Genomic DNA, 24,081 nt, shown 5'->3' with positions numbered 1-24,081 from the left:
GGGCAGAACCTCCAGTAAAGCCAACTCATGACATCTCATTAATTTTCATTCCAAAACATAAACAAACTTGGAATAATAAGCAGAAGAGTCGGGAGGAAGAAGATGATTAAATGAGATCTGACTCCCAAGGAACCAATGTGCACAGACAAGTGGTGATAAAAATAAGGAAAGCAACATCTTTTATGGATTAGATTGATATATGGCAGAGGTAGCTGTTCTGATTATCTCTAGATATTTTAGTTTTCTGTTCAGTTCTATGTCAATTAACAAAACATGATGATTGGGCATGCAATTCAAGTAATTTATCATATAAGGGCAGCAAATCATCCAAACACTTTGTATATTTAAACATGGTTCATTGAATAAACTACAACAGGCTGAGTCCTGTGTTCCATGGTTATTAACCAAAATGTCTAGGTTTAAGTAACATGCTAAATCAAAATCCAACATCCCTTGGAGTTCAGAAGAGAAGTGAAGAACCTTTTAGTTCTACATTGTTACAATAAATTCACATTTCCTAAAGTTTCCTCGTATTGTTTTCATTTTTTATCTGTGTTTACTTTGATATTTGTACATTTAGGGAAATGTGCATTAAGATTACATTAAAGGGAGGTATGATGACAAAAAATTAGGAACACTTGGTCTAATTACTCTAGGATTATCCCTAGAAGGCAGAGATCAGAAAGCTTATAGTTTTAAGATATAACTCTTGAAGAGAAGCCAGAGTGGGAAGAAGCAGGAAAGAACAACCAATAGATGAGTTAAATGCAGAAAGACATATGGGATTTGAGGCAGTGTCACAAAGAAATTAAAAATACACCAATTGTTTTCCAAACCAACTTTTTTTTTTAATGACAGTACCATTATCAGTTCGTCCCTGTCCTCATTTCCATTCTCAGCTCCATGGCAAGTGAAAAATTGGGTAGGTGATTCTGGATCACTTTTTCGCAACCCAACTCACATCACAGAGTTGTCATTGTTGGGAAAATAGGAGGAGGGAGCAGTATTGGTATGTTCACCACCTTAAGATGTATGTATGTATGTATGTATGTATGCATGTATGTATGTATGTATGCATGTATGTATATCAGCCTGGACACCTACCAGATGTATAATTCCCCTAGAATTCCCCAGCCAGATGACCAACACTCACAAAGTGAAAGTCACACATGGGGGGGGGGGGTGTATCATGTTGGGACAGATTGTCTCAGAGAAAATCTATGTGGTTGCTAAGAGTCAATGCTAACTTGATGCACCTAATCAATAAAATATATGTGAAATTTGTGAACATTATGTGGAAATATAAGATGAGGTATTATCACAATGCAAGAGCCAATGGCTATGACTGAAGCATCAGAGCTTATTGGGAGATCATGAGTTCTAGTCTTGGTGACCTTAGCAGTGGTGGGTTTCCATTTTTATGACCGGTTTGCTCATACGTGTGTGCGTGCACATTCATGCATGTGCACAACGCTTCTGTGCATGCACAGAAGCATCCAGGTGGGTGTGTGAAGCCTTCCACCACCGCTACTACTGGTTCGTCTGAATCGACGCTGAACTGGGAGCAACCCACCTCTGGACCTTAGGCAATCATACTCTCTCAGCCTTGGAAGATGAAGACAATGGCAACTACTTCTGAAAATCTTGTCAAGAAAACAGTAAACACTTGTTCAGGCAGTCACCAGAAATCAACACTGACTTGTGGGCAGAAAAAACAATCATAAATATGGACAAAACATGATAAAAACTGATTCACAAGGAGAGGGAAATTTTATATTGTAGCAGTTTCTAATTAATCTGCAGCAAAGTTAAAAAAATAATTGAAATGTTTTAAGGACGAAACATATTATGGATAGCTGTAAGATTTCATAAACAGGAATATGACTAGCATTTATACTGAGCAGCAACCTTGAATTGATTTAATTACTGTATGTTACTTTGAACTAGTTGCAAGACATCTCCTAGATAGAAGGATATGCTCTCAATTTGCTTGAAATACCAGTTGTTGAAAGGCCATAATGGGTTGTAGTGGAACAAGTGGGGATGGGAGATAGGGGGTTTAATGGCAGATCTCTAGCAAGTGATTTACATTGATTATCACTGTAAGCAATGACTGCTAACTCCCTCTTTTTTTAAAAAAATAGCAAGAACAAAATAGTTTTCTCCTGAAACACTGAAACAAAAAGATACCGGAAAACTAGAGGTGGGTGTTTCTGTGGAAGGACCATTAGGTCATTTTAGTTCTGGTACTGAAAACACATTCAATATCTAGAAGGGAGTGCAGTGTCAAAATAGGTAAAATTCTGTCTGAGTTATAATAAGATGACTTTGACAGTAACAAGATGGACAGTTGATAGCAACGAACCGAACTCGCACCTAAAAACTTTTAAGTAATTGCGCAACCATTTTAATTTCTATTCTTTCTTTTCTATCTTCTTTTCTCCTCTCTTAGTATGGGCTATGTATGAGGTATGTATGAGATGAATGAATGTCCCACTTTTTATGATTATATTGCTGTATATTTTTGTGTTTTTAACGATTACGTGGGGACTGTTTGGGGGAGTGTATGAGTATGTGTGATTCGGAGGACCTGCCGGGAGTTGCGGGGGCTGGAGGGGTGGTTGGGGGGACCAGAGACACGGGAGAGGGTCGGGGTATTGCGGTCGTAACAGGGAGGGGCAGATACGGCGGGGACTTCAGGGCAGGCCATTACCGGGGAAGGAGGGTTCGCTACATTACAGAGATCCCTCCTTCCGGCCCTGGGAGTCCCACTCCAAGACCAGATGGCGGGAGTAGTCAGGACCCTGGTCTCAGGCTGTTGTCGCTAAATGCCAGGTCTGTTGTTCACAAAGCTCCTCTCGTCCGGGACTTAATTATAGACGAGAGGGCAGACCTGGCATGTATTACTGAAACCTGGCTGGGCCCAGAGGGAGGAGTCCCCCTTGTAGAGCTGTGCCCAGAGGGATTTCAGGTGCTGCATCAGCCGAGAGCCCAGGGAAGGGGTGGGGGTGTGGCCGCTGTTATCCGGGAGTCGTTAGTTCCTCGCAGGGTCCCTGCTCCGGAGATTGTCGGGTGTGAGTCTTTGCTGCTAAAGTTGGACCTCAAGGGTCAAGTGGGTTTGCTGCTAACGTACCTACCTCCCAACAGCGTTGCAGCAGCCCTCCCCTCGCTCCTCGAGTCGGTAGCCGAGCTGGCGATTGAGTTCCCTAGGCTGATGGTCCTGGGGGACTTCAATTTGCCATCGCTCGGTGAAAACTCTGATGGGACGAGGGAGTTCATGGCTTCCATGACAGCCATGGGCTTGACCCAAGTAATTCGAGGCCCAACCCATACAGCGGGACACACGCTTGACCTTGTATTTCTCTCGGAGCAGTGGATTTATGATCTTGGTCTGAGGGGGAGTGACATCATACCCCTGTCGTGGTCAGACCATTGCCTGCTGAGGCTCGACTTCCGGAGGCCAAACCCCCACTGTAGGGAGGAGGAACCGACCAGGTGGTTCCGCCCCAGGCGTCTTATGGAACCAGCAAGGTTCCAGACAGAGCTTGGGGTCATTCCTGACACTTTCGCCCACAGTCCGGTGGAGACTCTGGCTGCTGCGTGGCACTCGGCAGCGTCAGAGGCCCTCGACCGGATTGCGCCACTGCGGCTCCTCCGAGGCGGCGGATCCCGGAGGCCTCCTTGGTTCACCGAGGAGCTCCGGGAAATGAAGCGCCGGAGGAGATGCCTAGAGCACCGTTGGAGGTCCGATAAGTCCGAATCGAACCGAGCAATGGTAACCACCTGCACCAGGGAATATACTAGGGCTCTTAGGGCAGCTAAAAGATCTCACATAGCCTCCCTGGTTGCATCCGCTGAGTCTCGTCCAGCCGCCCTGTTCAGGATAACCCGCTCCCTATTAAACAAAAGGGAGACGGGGGAACCCCTGCAGGGCAGAGCGGAAGAATATGCCCAATTCTTAGCGGACAAAATTGCTCGGTTTCGGTCGGACTTGGACTCCACACCCGCAGTTCCAGCCGAGACACAGGGGGACCAAGTAGAACAGCTCTGGGTTGAGTTTCAGGACGTTATCCCCGGGGATGTGGACAAGGCCATAAGAGCTGTAAGTTCCTCCACCTGTGCTCTGGATCCGTGTCCCTCATGGCTGGTTGCTAACTGCAGTGAGGTGACACGAGGCTGGATCCAGGCGGTTGTAACCGCCTCCCTTCGGGAGGGGAACTTCCCCGCCTCATTGAAAGAGGCGGTGGTGAGACCCCTCCTGAAGAAACCATCCTTGGATCCAGCTGTTCTTAACAGCTATCGCCCGGTCTCCAACCTCCCCTTTTTGGGGAAGGTTGTTGAGAAGGTGGTGGCCTTTCAGCTCCAACGGTCCTTGGAGGAAGCAAACTACCTAGACCCCTTCCAGTCTGGCTTCAGACCCGGTTACAGCACAGAAACCGCGTTGGTCGCATTGATGGATGATCTTTGGAGAGCCAGAGATGAAGGACATCCCTCCATCCTGGTCCTCCTTGACCTCTCAGCGGCTTTCGATACCATCGACCATGGTATCCTTCTGCGACGACTGCGGGAGGTGGGAGTGGGAGGCACCGTGCTACGGTGGTTCTCCTCCTACCTCTCGGACAGGTCGCAGTCGGTGTTAGTGGGAGGGCAGAGATCGTCCCCAAGGCCCCTAAACTATGGGGTGCCGCAGGGTTCGGTCTTATCCCCCCTGCTATTCAACATCTACATGAAACCGCTGGGAGAGATCATCCGCAGGCACGGGATTAGATACCATCAATATGCGGACGATACTCAATTGTATCTGTCCGCCCCGTGCCAAATCAATGAAGCGGTTGACGTGATGGGCCGGGGTCTTGAGGCCGTTATGGACTGGATGAGGATTAACAAGCTTGTGCTCAACCCAGAAAAGACCGAGTGGCTGTTGTGTTTCCCTCCCAAAGATTTGGCCAACATTCCAACACTCAGGCTGGGGGGTCAAATTTTACACCCCTCAGAGAGGGTTCGCAATCTGGGAGTCCTCCTGGATCCACAGCTGTCATTCGACCACCATTTAGCGGCTGTGACCAGGGGGGCATTCGCCCAGGTACGCCTGGTGCGCCAGTTGCGACCCTACCTGAACCGGGAGGCACTCACAACAGTCACTCGGGCCCTTGTGATCTCTAGGCTGGAATACTGCAATGTGCTCTACATGGGGCTGCCCTTGAGGAGCATCCGGCGACTTCAGTTAGTGCAGAATGCGGCCGCGCGAGTGATCGCGGGTGCACCTCGGTTCACCCGCATAACACCTATCCTCCGCGAGCTGCGCTGGCTACCTGTCGATCTCCGGATGCGCTTCAAGGTGCTTTTACTCACCCATAAAGCCCTACATGGCAGTGGATCTGGATACTTGAGAGACCGCCTTCTGCCGATTACCTCCCTACGACCTATAAGATCGCATAGACTGGGCCTCCTCCGCATTCCATCGGCCAGCCAGTGTCGGCTGGCAACTACAAGGAGGAGGGCCTTTTCAGCAGTCGCCCCGACCCTTTGGAACGATCTCCCCGTTGAGATTCGTACCCTCTCCACCGTCCAAGCCTTCCGCACAGCCTTGAAGAACTGGCTCGCCCGTCAGGCCTGGGGATAAGGACCGTTACCCCGCCCGAATATTGAATGTATGGTGTTGATTTTATTATATGTTGTCGTCTTAATGTCGTATTCCCCCTCCCTTGGTTTACTGTGAGCCGCCCTGAGTCCCCTCAGGGAAAAGGGCGGCCTACAAATTTCAATAAAACCTAAAACCTAAAACCTAAAACCTAAACCTAAACAAGTATTTTGTTTTGTTTTGACCCAAGTAGAAAACTTCTTGGAGATCAATAGTTCCATATCATTTAGAGTAAAACACAGGTCTACACAGTACAACCAAAATGTCGGGTTTCTGTAGCAGCACAGAACAAAATGGATATACAAAATGTTACCCAGTAACTGAATGGGGAGTTAGTATCCAAATAAAGCTAAGTAGATCCTTGCCCCAATGGAATCATTACCAGGAGGATCACCAGGGTACAGTAGATTGCTGATGTGTATGTGTTTTTTTTTAAAGATAAAGCACATAACACTGAATGAATTTCAAGCAGATTCCACAGTAGGCTGGAGCTGAGAAGAAAAGAAAATCATGATCAAAATTGTTATAAAAATATCAGCAAAGCAGCCTGTTTCTGTCAGCCTTATAGGGCACATTAGACCAAAAAATGAATGGCAGGAATGCCTAAAATGATTAAGATAGCTATATTCTCTTTTTTATCTTCAAGAAAATTTGAGAGGGTAGTTGGTCTGAATACTTTGAACCTTTGAACATGTTTATCTGCATGTTGTGTTGGTTACAGAGACTTCTTCATTCTATTAAGCTCTTCTGCTTTTTTCGCTGTAGATTCCTTACGCTGTCTGATTCTACAAATCTGATACAAATGATGGCATCTCTTGTTTTCTAAACTAAATTTCCTTGTAGGCTAAGGGTAAAAAAAATCCTAGAATTCCTAGAAGTTGAGAACGAAACAAGCAAGAAAGAAGCCAGCACTTTCCAAGCTCAAGAAAACCATTCTGAAAATCCATAACCCAATTACAATTGCCTCATGGCTTTGAAAAGAATGGAAAATGATCTGTTGTTCAAGAAAGTTGAATGGAAAAAAATAGAATTTAAATTCATGATCATAAATGTATATGATAAATATGTCAATATATTATTTATACTTCAGGTGACAGGACCTTGGTGTTCTTTGAGCTTGCTTGTTTTCTTGAAGACTTTTCATTACCCAAACTAGATAACATCATCAGTAGTAGCATCATCCGTTGAGTAATGAAACATCTGCTAGAAAACAAACAAGCTCAGAGAGCATCAAGGGTCCTTCATTTCAACCCTGAGCTACAAATGTTGTCCTTTATTCATACTTAACGTCTAGATTTTGATTGCTATACAGTAAGCAGCTTTTTCTTTTCTTCTATTCTTTTAGTTTGCAGTAAAGTAAACAATAAGCTTTCTATTGAAAATCAGCTCTTGAATAAGAGGTCAGGGTCTGGAGAACTGAGATTTCAAACTGTAAAGAGAAGATAGAGTAAGGAGAAGATTGGGGAACTGACTTTTGATATAGTGCTTTAGTTACCGGTTTCCACTGAGATCACTGATCTCACCAGTGCTCTGTTTTGATAAAGAAAGGAAAAATCCCCCACAGTGGTTTTCTTTTGATTTGAAATATTTCATAAGAAAATAAAAATAGCAATATCATCTAAAAGTAATGCTTTTCCCCCATGATGATACCAATCACAAATACGCTTCAGTTGTCAAAGCAATGTTCTGATATAAACTGCCCCAGATGAGATCAATGCAGTTCACCGAGGCCACTGAGCAGCTATCGGGTGATAATAACTTTTTGTGAGCTGGATTTGAACTAGTGATCTAAACAGAGAATGGCTTCTTAGCAGTTTAATAATCCCTTAAGAAGTTTGCTCTCCACCTTGAAGCCAATAAATAAGACCTTACTGTCTGCTTGCTAGTTTCTTCTTGGGGATCAGGCAGATATAAAAACAACAACAACAACAACAACAACAACAACAACAACAACAAAACCCAAGACTGACCTTGTAGCCATAATATTAATGCTAGTTTTCTTTATGGAAAGAACAGTTCTATACTAAATTAATTCCCATGATTGCAACAGGGCATCTATGGTGAGGGCAACCGTGGATTTTCATTGTCCCATGGTTGTTAAATAAGATGTAGTGCTTGTGGCTTTTCCCCCAGAAAACATGTGAAGGTGCACTAGATAGAGAGAGGTGTTTTGACTCAGGAGGGAGAAAACATGCATATGATTGAAAAACACAGTGATGGCACAACCCCACCCTCCCCCAAGCCATATGTAGCATTTTAATAAACTAGATAAATCTGGATTGTCCTCTTATCAGTCCCCAGTTCTCGTTTTGCTTGCATGTGACCTCTAGAGTATTGTCTTTTAACACTGGGTTGTGTTACCATGGAAACCCCCAGGATATCATCAATAAATGCATGGCAAGATTACATGGAAATAAACAGCAGATCTTTGGGGGTATAAAAGAAATAAGACTGATATAACACATTTCCAGCTCAGAAAATTGATTACGAAATAGCTATGTTTGTCAAAGAACTGCAATCTTTCGCAGTTGATTTATTCCAGCGCGGGACCAGCTAGCAAGCTTTACACTTAGATGCTTTAAACAGGGTACAATATATTAACTGCATTTTTAAAGCTGCTTGGAGGAGCTGGTGAACAAGCTGGTGGCTGAAGGAAAGCACTGGCTTTCAGCTGTCAACTAAGAGTCATGCTCACTGCTCAGCTGTCAGACCTCTTTCCCACTCTCTGTTGGGACTGCTGCCCCTTTCCCTGCAGAAGGTCTGCACTTTAAATTGAAGCGTACCCAAGAGAGATGCAACAGCCTGAAAATAAAACTGGTTGAAGAAGTTGCTTTTGCTGCTTTGTTTTTTTCTTTTCTTTCCATGGAAGGATCAGTTTGTAAAATGAACAAGCTCTTTGGTCTTGATTCCTTCATCTTTAACTGTAGAAATTCAGGAAATACAACTTTTCTTATTACTGCCTTTCCAGTGGTGAGTTTCAGCCAGCGTTACTGCGGGTGTTCCCGTGCGCATACTGCGTGCACATGCACAGTTCATGGAAATTGTTCTGCACATGCGCAGAACTAAAAAAAAGATGATGATGGCAGCGACCGGGGAATTTGGGGGCGTGGCCAGCCTGCATTGCTGCCAATTCTACGATCAAGGCCGGCATGCCATTATCGGTTCAGCCAAACTGGGTGAACCTCTGTCCTTTTCCTTTCATTGAATTGTGTCTTTTAAATTCCCATCCTCCCTCCACACATGTAAAAAGACAAAAGAATGAGCTTTACTAAGCTGAGTAATGAGTTTGTTTTCTTCCTGACTTGTAACTGCCATGATCAGGTAGGAATATCATTTGGTTTCAGTCTCATGCTCAGAGAGGACAGGAATTGAGATATGGGCTTATTTTTATTGTTTTCATCACATGACCAAACCTGATTTCATAGCATTCCTTGAAGGCTTTATTTTGGTTTTTGTATTTTCACTTGAATTCTTATTATGCTGGAGGATTTCAAAAGATGAAAGGACTCAGGCTTCTCATGCTCTCTGAAAGACTGTGAGTGTGCACTCAGGTTATAATATATGTTCATCCATCCAAGTATAAATGACAGTAATCCTCAATGATCCCAGCATCCATTGTTCTTCAGTTAAACACTTTGTACCATACAGCACCGATTTTGCAAAGAAGTATAACACTTGAAAGGAAGCTGTGTAGATGCCACCAAACTATTTCATAGTTTCACTAAAAGAAATGTTCATACTTAAAAACAACTGTACATTTTATTGCATTTTTAAAATAATTGTCAAAGAAGTTGAAGTGATGAAAAAATAAATAAATAGGTATAAGGTAAAGGTAAAGATTCCCCTTGCACATATGTGCTAGTCATTCCCGACTCTAGGGGGTGATGCTCATCTCTGTTTCAAAGCCAGTGCTGTCCAAAGACATCTCCGTGGTCATGTGGCCCATATGACTAAACGCCAAAGGTGCACTGATATTGGAAAATATCAGTACAGTATTAAAGGAGGGAACAGATGCCATTTTCACTGTCTTGCATTCTGTAAACAAATGTGCTTCTTGCAAGTTTGCAGTGTAATGTACTGACTAGAGTGAAAAATGATCCAATTTTCTATTTTTTTTATAGGAAATAGAAGATGATACCATCTTATTCTTCCTTTCAGGATGCTAAATGTCTCAGCATTTTTTCTCTAGTACTTTTCTTCCAAGTCAAGCTTCATTGCTGTTAATGTAAACATTTTAAAAGATTGTTCTAAGGATGTAAATAGTTTTTAGATGCCCTAACATGTATGTTACTTAAGTTTAATGAATTATTATTACTATGGTTGGTTGCCAGGTCAGCCAGGTATTTAGATTGGATTCATCTATCAGGAAGATTTTTTTTAATGGTGTTGAAGATATTGTTGCTGAATGTAAGCTGTAGCCCAGTTGTCATCTGATGTCCAAGAACTCCAACAACTAGCAAAGTCCTTGTTGACCCAGGCAACTACCAATCCAGTTTGAATTCTTATAATTCTTATAAATACATCTTACTATATTATTTATGGTAGAGATATTTTGCAGAATGGTTGAACCTCAACTCCATTGCTGTTTGTGATTTTACCTCAAATTTATTGCTATTGTGCCACTTTTTTCTAGGCCAAATTTCTATCTGTGCTAAATTTCTTACAATCTTTGTCAATGACTGGATTTTGATTTCTGATTTCCCATAAAGCTTCATATCATAATAAAGAAAATGTGAGATTTTATTAGTATTTTTTGCTATTTGGCAGTCAAGATTTGTTTTCTTCAAAATCACTGAAGTGGGATCATAGCAATAATAAATATTAAAGGATATAATGAGTCAGCCTAGAATATGCTTCTCCTAATATTGACTAATCCATATGTTGTTGTTGTTGTTGTTGTTGTTGTTATTATTATTATTATTATACAATTGTATCACAGTGGCCAGTTGTTTCGCCGGATTTGGCATTGGTTACTAGTCGGGCCCCACCCAGGGGCCTAGGACGTCGTAACGTATTTTCGTAATATGCGTGCAGATCCAAGCAGTGCGGCTTTTTGCATTTGACTGATGGTGATTTTGTCAATTTTTAACTGTTTTAAATGTAATTCCAGCGCTTTTGGAATAGCACTCAGTGGGCCAATTACCACTGGAATTATCACTGCTGGTTTGTGCCATAGTCGTTGAATTTCGGTTTTTAAGTCCTGGTATCTTGCGATTTTTTCATGTTCCTTCTCGGCGACCCTGCTATCACCTGGTATTGCGATGTCTATGATTGTGACCTTATTTTTCTCAACCAGTGTGATGTCTGGTGTATTATGCGCCAGTATTTTGTCAGTTTGTATACGGAAATCCCACAAGATCTTGACCATCTGATTTTCGGTGACTTTTTCAGGCTGATGTTCCCACCAGTTTGTTGCTGTTTTAATATTATAATTTTTGCACAAATTCCAATGGATCATTTGTGCTACTGAATTGTGCCGCAATTTATAATCAGTCTGCGCGATTTTTTTACAGCAGCTGAGTATGTGATCAACAGTTTCATCAGCTTCTTTGCAAAGTCTGCATTTGGCATCTTCAGAGGATTTTTCGATTTTAGCCTTAATGGCATTTGTGCTGATAGCTTGTTCTTGCGCAGCCAGGATTAGTGACTCTGTTTCTTTCTTTAATGTACCTGTTGTTAACCATAACCAAGTTTGTTCACTGTCCACTTTATCTTTTATTTTTTCCAGAAATTGGCCATGCAGTGCTTTGTTCTGCCAACTCTCCATTCTTGATTTTATCACATCTTTTCTGTATTCTTGTTTCGTCTGTTGGACCTTCAGTAGATTTTTGTTCTTTACTTCGATTAATAGATGTTCTTGACTTTCTTTTAAATAATCAATTTAATTAATTGGCCATTGGGCATTTCAATTCCCTCACATGCAGTGATTTTGCCCCTTTTTATGGATACAGTGGCACATTTTTCCGTGCCAAACTGCATTGAAATATCGGTGCTGAATACTCGGACTGTGTTTGTCAATGATTGGATTTCTATTTCTGACTTTCCATAGAGTTTCAAATCATCCATATATAGTAAATGCGAATTTTTTTCAGCTTCTTTGGCTGTTTGGTAGCCTAATTTCATTTTTTTTAAGATTACTGATAGTGGGATCATTGCGATGATGAAGAGAAGAGGTGAAAGTGAATCACCTGGAAAATTCCTCGCTTGATATTAACCATTCTGTAGATCTCATTCCCTACTGCCAACTCAGTTCTCCATTGTTTCATCGCCTTTTCAGTAAAGGATGTAATATTTTTGCTAATGCCAGTTGTTTCTAAGCATTTTATGATCCAACTATGTGGCAGTGAGTCAAATGCCTTTTTGTAATCAATCCAGACCATATTCAAGTTCGTTTTTCTGTTCTTACAATTTTCTAATATCATTTTATCAATTAGGAGCTGATCTTTTGTGCCCCTGCTCCTTCTTTTGTTGCCTTTTTGCTCTATTGGCAAGATGTTGTTTGTTTCCAAATAATCCATCATGTTATCTGCAATAATGCCTGTGAGTAATTTGAAGGTTGTTGGCAAGCATGTTATTGGTCTGTAGTTTTCAGGTGTTGTTCCTTTAGTTGCATCTTTCTGAATCAAGTATGTTTTTCCAGTTGTCAACCATTCATCCATTTGGCCCTTTTGTAAAATTTCATTCAGTTGCCTGGCCAATATTGCATGTAAACTGGTCAGATATTTGAGCCAGAAACCATGTAATTGGTCCTTTCCAGGTGATGTCCAATTCTTTACCTTTTTAACTCGATTTTTGACCATCTCAGTTGTTATTTCTAATACTTGCATTTGTTTGTTGCCAATGCTTTTCTCAAAGTCATGTATCCACTTTGCTTCCTTGTTGTAGTCCTTTGCATTTTCCCACAATTTTTTCCAGAATTCAACTGTGGCCTGTTTTTCTGGTTTTTCACTTTTGGTGTCACCATTCACATTAAGACTTTGATAAAAACGCCGTTGGTCTGATCGAAATTGCTGATTTTGTTTATATTGGATGATTTGTGCCTCATATCTTTCAATTTTTCTAGCTGTTGCTGTTATCTGCTGTTTTACAATCTCTACAGCTTCATTGATGTTTCTTGTATCCAATCTATATCTTCTGATTAGCCGATCTATGATTTTTTTGTTTTTGAGCCGTTGCTCATGCATGTTCTTTAAGTTACTAGCATCTGCCCTTAATTTTTTGACTTTTTGTTCTAATCGGATTTTCCACTTTGGCTTTGATGCTTTTTCTGTTGTGTGACTAGGTACTTTGATTTTAATACCTAGTTCATTAGTGACTATTACAGCTGTGCTGTACATTAACTGGTTTGTTTCCAAGATGGATCCTGATTCAATTGTTGAAAACACTGCATTAACCATTTTCATGATAGGGGCCAAAATTTTCTTAGGCACAGTTTTCAGTGATGGTAAACGTTGCCTTTCCTCATTAAGCAGAAAATGCTCCATGATCTTATCCTTCAATTCTTTTTGTTTTTGAGTTAGTTCATCAGTTGGTTCAGTGATAACTGGTTCTAGTGGTGGTGATGTTATTTCCTCCCCGAGAGCTTCTTCTGGGAGTTCTACTGTAATGTCTTTAGTTGTGTCTTGAATATCAGTTATTTCCGCTTGTGATATTGTTTTTTGGGTTTTGCAATTTGCCTGAATTTCCTCATGTTCAACTTCACTAAACACTTTATTCCGTATAATAAATCGCCTTTGATCTGCTAGTCGTTGTTCACTAACATTTGAATCTGGATATTGTTGTTTCCATAATTCATACATTCGCTTTAAATAGCCTCTTTTTTCTGGCTCTGAGTTGTAGTAACAGGCCATTATGGTACGGTTTTCATCTGCACTATATTTTTGTCGTTTTGTTGGCTGGTCCACTTGTAGCCCACTTGTCGACGGATGTCCAGGGACCCCAACATCCACCGCGGCCCTTGTTAACCCGCGCGACGACCGATGCGGTATGGAATTCTTATTTGTTTTTTTCACCATATTGTATGGGTTGGCGGGTTTTTTTTACGGGACCAGATGCCAACCTGACCCCAACCCGCCTCCTTTCTCATCCGGGTTTGGGACCAGCAACGGCGGAGTTGTTGTTGTTGTTGTTGTTGTTGTTGTTGTTGTTGTTGTTATTATTATTATTATTATTATTATTATTATTATTATTATTATTATGTCAGATCTGTTTCCCTCCCCGTTATTTGACTGGAAAATTTCTCCATTTTAGGATATCATTCTGGACTGTATTAAAGATAATATGCTTTCCAACGAATTCTGTAATATAATGTGAAGTATTGGACTCATACCTGGTACTTAATGAGCAAATAAACCAAAATCAACCTACAAGTTCTAAGTGGATTTCTACATGTTTATTTCTCTGAAGAATATTCACCCCTGGTCTTTTAATGTTTGCTTTGAAATTCAGTCTGTATTTTGACACTTTTTATTCCCTTTCTGTGTTCATTGAAGCCTTTGTTGTTTTCACATCAAAGTGATGTTGTCCTGCCCTTTCAGGGAAGCATCTGTCTCCTGTTCTACAGACTATTTCTAGCCCAACTTAATGGATACTGAAATAGCTTCCCTCAGTCCCACATGTTCACATGTTGATAAAATGTCTATATGGACCATTTAACCATAGGGTGACCTTATGGGTTTAAACATACTCACTTAAATCTATGCAGATAAATTAAATTGGAGTGCTGGGTAAATGTAGTTCATGTTAGTGTGGCAAATTAAGTTTAATGTTATTGTTATTGTTGTTGAGATTCTTTCAGTAAGACTACCGTAATGTAATAATTTCTTTATTATGCAACACGAAGGGGAAAAAAACCAAGATTTTTTTTTACACATGGATAACAGCAACACTCAATCCTTTGGAAAACTTCAGTACATGAGTTCAGCTGTTTATCAGATTTTTGTTTCATTGGCTGTGCATTTGTCAATTCCAAATATTTGCCAGTTCTACACCTTTCCAATTATTTATTTTTAATGCAGAAACATCTTTATGAATGCTTGCATCTTTCATCAGGGATACATTCCTTCTTGTCCACAACATGCTGGGATGATTAATGTGTTATCTGTTTAGCCTTGATTATGAAATTCAAGCTTCTCATTTAGGTTGACAAATTAATTTTAATAACAGGGTTTTTTATCCCTTCCCCAGTCAATTCTGACATGTGATGACTACATGGGCAAGTTCATGCAGATGTTTTACTGAAGTGGTGTGACATTGCCTTGTTCTAGAATATTGTTGGGTTTTGTCTTGTTTTGTTTTAACTTCCCAGTCTAGAGCTGAGGGAGAAAGTAAAATGGGCCAAAGTCACTTATTGTCAAAACACTTATCTTTTTTCATGCAGAATTAGAACCTGGATTTCTGCATTTCTAGTCTAGTCCTTAACCACTATACCAGAGGTGGGTTTCTGCCAGTTCAGCCCAGATTGGGCAAACCGGTTGTGGCGGCAGCGAGAGGCTCCGCCCACCTGCCTGGACGCTTCTGCGCAGAAGCGTTGCGTCCACATGCAAGCAAACCGGTAGGAAGAAAATTGGAAACCCACCACTGCACTATACAACACTAACTCTCTACCTCTCTTTACATGATAACAAATACAGCTATTGCAGCAGAGTTTCACCTAGACTAAGAGAAACAATTAACTCTGGAGACTAGGTTATAATAAGACACAATAATTAATTTTCTAAATCTGCACATAATGCAGTATGAAACTATATGAAATGGTCCCCTATTTATAGGGCTGTTAAAAAAAAAACCAGCAACAGCAATCATTAGGTAATGGTCTTTGGGCACAAAAACACCTATGCCAAACACTGGCAAACTTTCTTGATGATGCCCAGTCTTCAACCCCATATGCATCTATTGACTTTGGTGGCGGCAGCAGAAGCACTTTTAGATTGGAAAGGGGGGCAGGTTGTGGTTCTTTAACTTTGTTTTTCACTGAATCATGCACTGTATTTCAGTGTATACTAAGGTGGCCAGCTCAATAAAGACATGAGCAGCACTTCCATATTCTTGTTTCCAAAACTTTCTACCCTACATATTGATGTAGGAAGGAGTCAAATGTTGGTCATTTTCAGTCATCTTAAACGGATTGGGTCAATCTTCTACACAGGCCCACAAACACAGTGGATGTAAATGAGAAATGGAAATGGAAAGAGGAAAAAAGAGATAGGAAAAAGGAAATAAAAAGAAATAGGGAATAAGATTTAAAAAATATGTAACACTTTCAGTGACAGGGAAAGATGGATGACATGGAATCATAAAACCTACCAGTCTGGAAGTATATATTTGGAATGTAGTCAGACAAAACAGAACAAAGAGAATAGAAGTCATGCTCTCTGACAGAGAACTACTTCAGGATAGGATAGATTCTCCAAAATGAGAGTGGAAAACAAATATGTGGTTCAAACTCTACTAAATTGTTCCCATAAGGAAATATCCATACCCATTAGTGCAAAGTGATACGTTTGTCTGACCCTAAAAATATAGCATCAGAAAAGGATCCAACCTGACCGAATGAAGGAAAAAGGATTGGGTACATGTGCATTTATTTCATTTTTATAACAGACCTGAAACATGTCCTACAACTGGAATTGAAGAACTAATTTTATCTTCATTCCAATTGTATTGGTTTATCCATTACTTTTTATTTCTCTACAGCACATTTTTTTTTGCCTTCAAATAATTGTTTATGCTAAACCAGCTACGGTGATCTTATCAGGCAAAAACATTTTATTCATTTGTCATACTTAATTGTAATGAAAAGTTAAAAGGTTTTTTAAAAACTTCATATCTGTAAATCACCGAGCATGTTTTAAAAGGCTTTATCTTGTAGCAATTGAAATAAGGAACTATTCTCATTTTGGATAGCTGATATATCATTTATATTTTAGTTAAATTCTTACTGCCAGAGCTGCATGCTTGTTTAAATAAGCATCAAGAAAAGACATATAACTAGATTAAATAGCAAAATGACTTTTTCAGGAAGTAACAAATAGTGATATTCCATTTCCAAATAGTGATATTCCATTTTAACTCTGTGTTTTTCAAACTTGGCAACTTTAAGATGTGTGGATTTTAAATCCCAGTATGCTGGCTCAGGAATTCTGCAATTTGAAGTCCGCACATTGCCAAGTTTGAAAAATACTGTTCTAACTGATATTGTGAATTAGCAAGATTAGATTCAATTTTGCATTACACTTCATTTAGGTAATGAAGTGGTGAATGTGCTGAATCTGGTGCTGGGAGATGTAAATTCAAGTTGTGCTTTATGATAGAACTTCCAGGGTGTTAGGGGCATTTATTTTTTCTCTCTGTCCACTCTATTTTACAGGATTATTTCTCTAGGGATAAAATTAGAGGAGATCATTATGCGAACCACTACTGAAAGATTTCAGGGGACAAGTAAAAGAAGAATTAAAGGAATTAAAATATTGGTGACTCCATGGACTTAACCAAGCACTTTTACTGTGGCAACAATATACAGTAGAAGTACTTTGTTATTGCCATCATCCTGGCTGCTTTTCAATATCCCAGGTTAGCCTAATCATCTCTTTTGTCCTAATATTCTTCCATCCAATTACTAACCAAACATGCTTCTTTTGCAAAATATATAGAGAGAAGTGTGCATACTCCCTTTTTCTCTTTCATACACACATTTTTTAAGTTTGTACAGTAATTCTTAAGACAGATCTACATGTCAGCATTCAATGTAGGAGGAAGCTCCATTGAAAAATGATTTCTAGCACTTTACGTTACAATTACCACAGTCAGATATGTTCTTTTGTCTTCCTTGCAGAAAACAAAAAAGGATAGTATTTTGCTCTTTGCAAGGATGACTTGTCTGCCTGTCTCTCCTCTCAGCCTAAGACACTTCTGCCTTGGAATTCAGTATCCCAGCAGGGATTGAAAAGATCTAAGAGGCCCAGGGCAGTTGAGGGCTATTGGGTCTCTAAAAGCTGGTGGAAGGACTGTCTTGTTGGGCCCCAGGCAGCCAATCAATGCTAATTCCCTGCTGATCCTTGCAACTGCTGGCCTGTTGCTCATGTAAGAGTGCTATCCCACTGAGCAATGATTTGTGGGATATAATTGGCTTAATGCTTGGCTTGGTCGTTTAGTGTTACTAAATGACATAACATCAGCTGCCTTCTAGCTTCACGAGGAATAGATCGCAGCAGGCAAGTGAAATTTAGGGCAAATTGTTAAGCTTTCTTGGAAAGGACAAAGAAAGGCACCTTGAAGCCACTGAGATTTCAGTTGACAATTTCTGTTTTGAATGAGTGATAGCCAAGTGCTCATGATCATCTTCAGTTCATTAAAATACTTTCTGTACATATGCTATGCAGTCCAGATATATCTTTGCAATATTAAGACCTAATGTTTTTCCGTATAATAAGTAGACAAGTGTGGGAAGCTCATGCCCCTCCTAGAATGAAGTATTTTGGGGGATTTTAAAAAGACAGGATAGAATATTTCCCCAAGCAGAGAAATGGAAAAAAATATTAAGGGAGGCAGAAACTAGTCCCAGTTTCCCTGTCCCAAGCAGAAACTGAGGAGGCCAGCTTTTAGAAATGCAGATTTGGTAATCCATTCAGAAAGATTGGGTCAAGACAGAAACAGACAAGCAACAAATGAAAAGTTGACAAAATTAGTTCAGATGAGCACCTAAGATTTGCATTTCCTCTTTTGCCTATAGAGCCAACTATAACCCTTACATAACCTCTACGTGACCCCATAGGAATCTGACAACAGCCAATAGAATATTAAAGGACATGTTCTTGCACAGAAACAGAAAGCTCAAATGCAAAGCCCAAAGAAGGTATAAAACACACCCACTCTCACCACCATTTTGTCAGCTGCCCAGAATCACATGTGGTTGGTGGTTCTACTTCATCAATAAAGAGAACTGTTGTGTACTACAGTTTCCTCTCTGTTCCGATTGGCTAGGGGGGCGTGTCCTTGTTACTGATTGGTTACCTGTTTGACAGCTGGGGTATATAAAGAGCTGTCAAACAGGGCTCAGCTGTTGCCAGTTAGCTAATATGTGCGAAATGTGAAGTGCCACGTTTGGCAACCTGTTAGAAATAAACTGTTAGCTGACTTGAAGTCCTGGCTCACCTCTGTTTGTCTGACCGCGTTCTCCCAGCTAGAACATTGGCGACGAAGGCGGAGCCCAGGCAGAGCTGAGAAAGTCACTAATCGAAGAGCGAAGTCACTAGAGCTGAATTCCCTTAGGGAATCCCTCAATGAGACGTCGAGCGAGTCATTTCTACTACGAAGACCGATTTGGTTTAAGCAAAAGGGGAGAAAAGTTACCTCAGAATGGCTTCAATGAATACATTAGCCAGTTTTAACCCGGCCACGCAGACTTGGGAGTCTTATATTTCCTGATTTGAGTGTTTTTTAGAAGCCAACGGCTTTACTAATCTAACTGAACAGTGAAAGAAATTGTGTTTTTTAAATCTGTGTAGCACAGAGATGTTTAACCTTGCGGAATCATTAGTGGCTCCACACTCCGTCCACAATGTTACATGGGATGTTTTGATGACAAAGTTAAAAAATCATTATGCCCCATCACTTTCCCGAACTTCACGCAGGTTTGCCTTTTACAGAAGGTTTCAGTGTGAGGGAGAGAGCATTTATGAGTATGTGGCCGCGTTAAGAGCTGCGGCACTCCATTGTCGTTTTAAAGATTTGGATGAGTCCATTACAGATCAGCTTGTAGGGGGGGGTGTTAGAGACCTCCGTATTCAGTGCCATCTACTGGCCAAACCTGAGTTAGATTTACAAATGGCTTTAGATGAAGCCATTTGTAAAGTAGAGCAGTAGAGCAGTAGAGCAGTAGAGCAGTAGAGCTGTCAACAAAATCTATGGAAGAGATCCAGAGGTTCCATAGACCGCAAGCCGGAGAGAAAGCCACCGAGGTGCATCATGAAGACATTTTCTCTGATGAAGGGGCTATTGGAAACGATGAAATACATCACCTGAAGGCGGAGCAGGCCAGAGGTTGACAGGGTAAGGTCTTGCCCCAAACTACCTGCCCAGCGTGTGGAAGTAGGCACGATAGAACGGAGTGCTGTTTTAAAAATACAATTTGTCTCCATTGTGGGGAAAGGGGTCATTTAGCACGGGCATGCAGGGCGGCCGCTCCTTGCGCAAATGCACCAGTCAGGGCTACAGAAAACCCCCCAAATTTACCAGGGGCCAGAGTTTCAGGAAAAGGGATTCCTGTTTTGCTGTAAATAAGGATAGGGAAGAAGCTGAAGTGGACCAGATTGTCTATGGTCCAAGAGGAAAAATTTTCCTTATGGTCCACTTGGAGGGCAGACCCTGTCAGATGAAGGTTGACACAGGATCAGCTGTATCAATAATTTCTTGGGCAACAGTTAAGAGGATTATCCAGCTTTAGCCAAAATAAGTTTGGAACCTTGTCTGTTAAGATTGAGGGATTTCCAAGGAAATCCCATTCCAGTGCTGGGTAAATATTTCTGTAGGGTAGCATTTAAGCAGTTCAACAAGAAGTTACCTCTTATTGTGGTGAAAGGTCCCTGGCCAAGTTTATTAGGATTGGAATGGTTTGAGGCTTTGGGACTTGGCATAACAGGCACTGATCAAATCCAGAGTACTACGTACTTGGATATGTTAATTAAGGAATTTCCTGAGGTTTTCGGGGGGTGTTTGGGAAAGTACACTGGTACTCCCATCTCATTCGCTTTAGACCCACAGGTTCCGCCACGGAGGCTGAAGCTGTGGCGGGTACCTTTTGCATTAAAACCTAAATTGGATACAGAAATTGATAATTTACTGGCCCAAGCGGTACTGGAATCCTTAGACCACGCTTGTTGGGAAACACCGATAGTGACTCCAGTGAAGAGTGATGGATCTGTGAGGATCTGCGCTGATTTTAAATGCACTTTAAACAGAGCATTGCAGCAGAGTGCATACCCAGTGCCCGCGGTGCAGCATCTGCTGCACTCTCTGGGACAGGGGACCATATTTGCGAAGTTAGACCTAGCGCAGGCATATCAGCAGTTGCCTGTGGATGAGGCAACTGCTGAAGCATAGACTATAGTCATGCATAGGGGAGGCGTTCAGGTGTAACCGGCTCCAATTTGGACTCAAAATTTAATGGAAAGGCTGTTATAGGGCATACCGGGTGTCGTCCCTTATTTTGACAATGTCCTCGTGTCTGCCCGCTCCCTAACCTCTCTCCTGCCCCGCCTGCGGACTGTACTTCATCATTTCCATGACTTTGGCTTGAAACTTTATACAGCCAAGTGCCGGGTCGCGGTTCCCCAAGTCGAGTTTTTAGGATTTTTAATCAATAAGACGGGGATTCATCCTACTCCTGAGAAAGTACAGGCTATCAGTCACACCCCAATGCCTAACACAAAAGCTGAGCTACAAGCTTTCCTGGGGCTATTGAATTTTTGTTAACATTTTCCTGCCACATAAGGCTTCTATTGTAGAACCCCTGCACAGACTCTTGGACCGTTCGGCGAAGTGGGTTTGGGGACATCATGAGGCAGCTGCTTTTGAGACCATTAAGAAATTCCTCACGTCCTACAGTGTCCTACTAGACTCCGATGAAAACCTCCCTGTAGTGTTGGCCTGTGATGCCTCCCTATATGGAGTCGGAGTAGTCCTGAGCCATCGGCTGCCATCTGGACTGGAGGCTCCAGTAGCATTTTTTTCCTGAACACTGTCTTTGCCCGAACGGAACTATAGCCAATTGGACAGGGAGGCATTGGCTATAGTGGCTGGGGTGAAGCGGTTTTACTCCTATCCCTATGGCCGTCATTTTCATATTGTAACAGATCACAAGCCCTTACTGGGCATCATCGCAGGCGACAAGCAGACACCCCAGATCCTGTCCCCCAGGTTCACCAGATGGACTGTATTTTTGGCTGCCTATGACTATACGTTGCATTACAGACCTGGCAAGCACATCAGCCATGTGGACGCTTTAAGCAGATGCCCGTTGCCTATTGCAGTCAAGGACCCGTTGCCTGCCTCTACAGTGTTGCTGATCGATGACATGCAGTTACCTATTACTGCAGCTGATGTGGCCAGACATACCAGCCAGGATAAGGTGCTCGCCAAGGTGCTCAGATGGACTGAACGGGGTTGGCCTTCCCACCCACTGGGCACCTAATGGCAGCCTTTCTCCACCAGGCAACACAAAATTTCTTCGCAGCAAGGTTGCCTTTTGTGGGGCAGCAGAGTGGTGGTTCCAGCCTCCCTCCAAGAAGTGGTGCTGACAACGCTACACGACGGACACCTGGGCATTGTCCGGATGAAGGCACTGGGCCAGAGTTATGCTTGGTGGCCAGGCATGTACCAGAACATTGCCCTGTGGCTGGCTGTCCACAGTGCCAGGAAACCTGACCGGCTTGTCCCAAAGCACTCATTCAGAATTGGGAGTAACAGAGGGCTCTGTGGTCCAGAATTCATATGGACTTGGCTGGTCCAGTTAAGGGCCAAATGTTTCTTGTCATTGTTGATGCTTTCTCTAAATGGGTTGAATTGTTTTTATTGTCTGCAACAACTGCCCCTGCCATCATTAAGGTACTATGCCGGGTCTTCACAACCCATGGGTTACCAGATTTAGTGGTCTCTGACAATGGGCACCAGTTTACTGCCGCAGCGCTTGCCTCATTCATTGCCCAGTTGGGGGTCCGCCATGCATTTGTAGCCCCGTTCAACCCAGCGGCTAATGGCCTGGCTGAACATGCGTTCCATTCAGCGAAAGAGGCTCTAGCCAGGTTCGGCCCCTTAAACTGGCAGGAGGACATAGATAGGTATTTATTGTGGCAGCATGCCACCCCTTATACAACTACGAACAAGAGCCTGGCTGAGCTTTTAATGGGACGGCATATTAGGACAACACTAGATAGACTGCACCCAGAATATGCCCCAGATCGGCCTTTAGACTCACACAGTCAACTCAAGGGGTTCACCATCGATACGCCAGTCTATGCAAGAAACTACTCGGGCCATCTGCTATGGCTCCCCGGCATAGTCCGGAAAATAACAGGCCTGTGCTCGTACCTGGTACAGGTAGATGATGGCAGGGTTTGGAGGCATCATATAAACCAGCTAAGAAATAGACAAGTGGGTGCCAATTTGGTGGAGCAGTCACAGGGCCTACCCAACAGGCAGGAAACTAGGCCACGAGGCCCCAGTCTAGATCCCTAGAGGAACTAGAGAAATTAATAAAAAATCCACCAAAAGACTTACCTGTGGTTCCCTGGGAGTCTCCAGCAGTACCGGACTCTGAGAGGGCCAGGTCTCCAGACAGGGCCAGCACTATTCTAGTCCCACCAGCAGAAGGTGCCCTGAGAAGGTCTGGGCGGGTCCGGCAGCAGCCGAGCCATCTAAAAGACTACGAATGTGCATTCAAAGTGTGAAGGAGTGTTGTGTACTACAGTTTCCTCTCTGGTCTGTTTGGCTAGGGGGGGCGTGTCCTTGTTAGTGATTGGTTGCCTGTTTGACAGCTGGGATATATAAAGAGCTGTCAAACAGGGCTCAGCAATTGCCAGTTAGCTAATAGGTGTGAAATGTGAAGTGCCGCGTTTGGCAACCTGTTAGAAATAAACTGTTAGCTGACTTGAAGTCCTGGCTCGCCTCCATTTGTCTGACCGTGTTCTCCCAGCTAGAACAAGAACCTTCCTTTCCAATCAGCCTCCAGATGATTTTACCTCCAGTGCCATTCTCCTGGATTGGAACTGGATCTAGCTATTTCTTCCAACACAAGGTATGCCTATATCATAAATAATTGTTTAATGTGGATGTGAAAATTCATAGCAGAAGTTTGTTTGGCAAATCAGGCCCTTACAGTGAGAAGAATGATGCCTTGAAGAGGATCTTCACTGATTCTATACACACTGACCCATTCATTAGATTTCAGTTCTTTTACATAGTATATCTCTACTGGTAGATCAGTGGTCCTCTACTTTACTTTATGGGGTAACAACATCACTTAAGGATCTAACTCCATTCAATATCTTCATTAGGAGATATCAAATTTCATTATATAGATGACATTAAACCTGAACCAAAATTTATTTACTTATTTATTTTTCATATTTTTGAACCACCCATCTCCCTCAGGCAGGGACACTGGGTAATGTACAATAAAATGATTGAAAAACAGCATATAACAATTTAGAATGTAGAAAGAAGTGAATGTGATTAAAACATGTTACAAATTAGTAAAAAGGAAATGAGAGGAATTTCACACCACCCACTGTCCCATGGCTGTGTGCTCCTCTGGAGTCCTCACACACAGCCACAGAGGCATGTTTTATCTTCTTTTCAGAAAGGTGGGAAAGGAGGCAGGGCTATTTCACTTCCCAGGAGAGAATATTTTACAGGACAAGGATAATGGGAGAAAACACTCTTTC

The sequence above is a fragment of the Thamnophis sirtalis genome, unplaced genomic scaffold (genome assembly GCF_051295495.1).
Source record: "Thamnophis sirtalis isolate CommonGarterSnake01/CBP01778 unplaced genomic scaffold, rThaSir2_p1.2 scaffold_11, whole genome shotgun sequence".
Lineage (NCBI taxonomy): Eukaryota > Metazoa > Chordata > Lepidosauria > Squamata > Natricidae > Thamnophis > Thamnophis sirtalis.
This window is presented reverse-complemented; position numbering follows the sequence as displayed.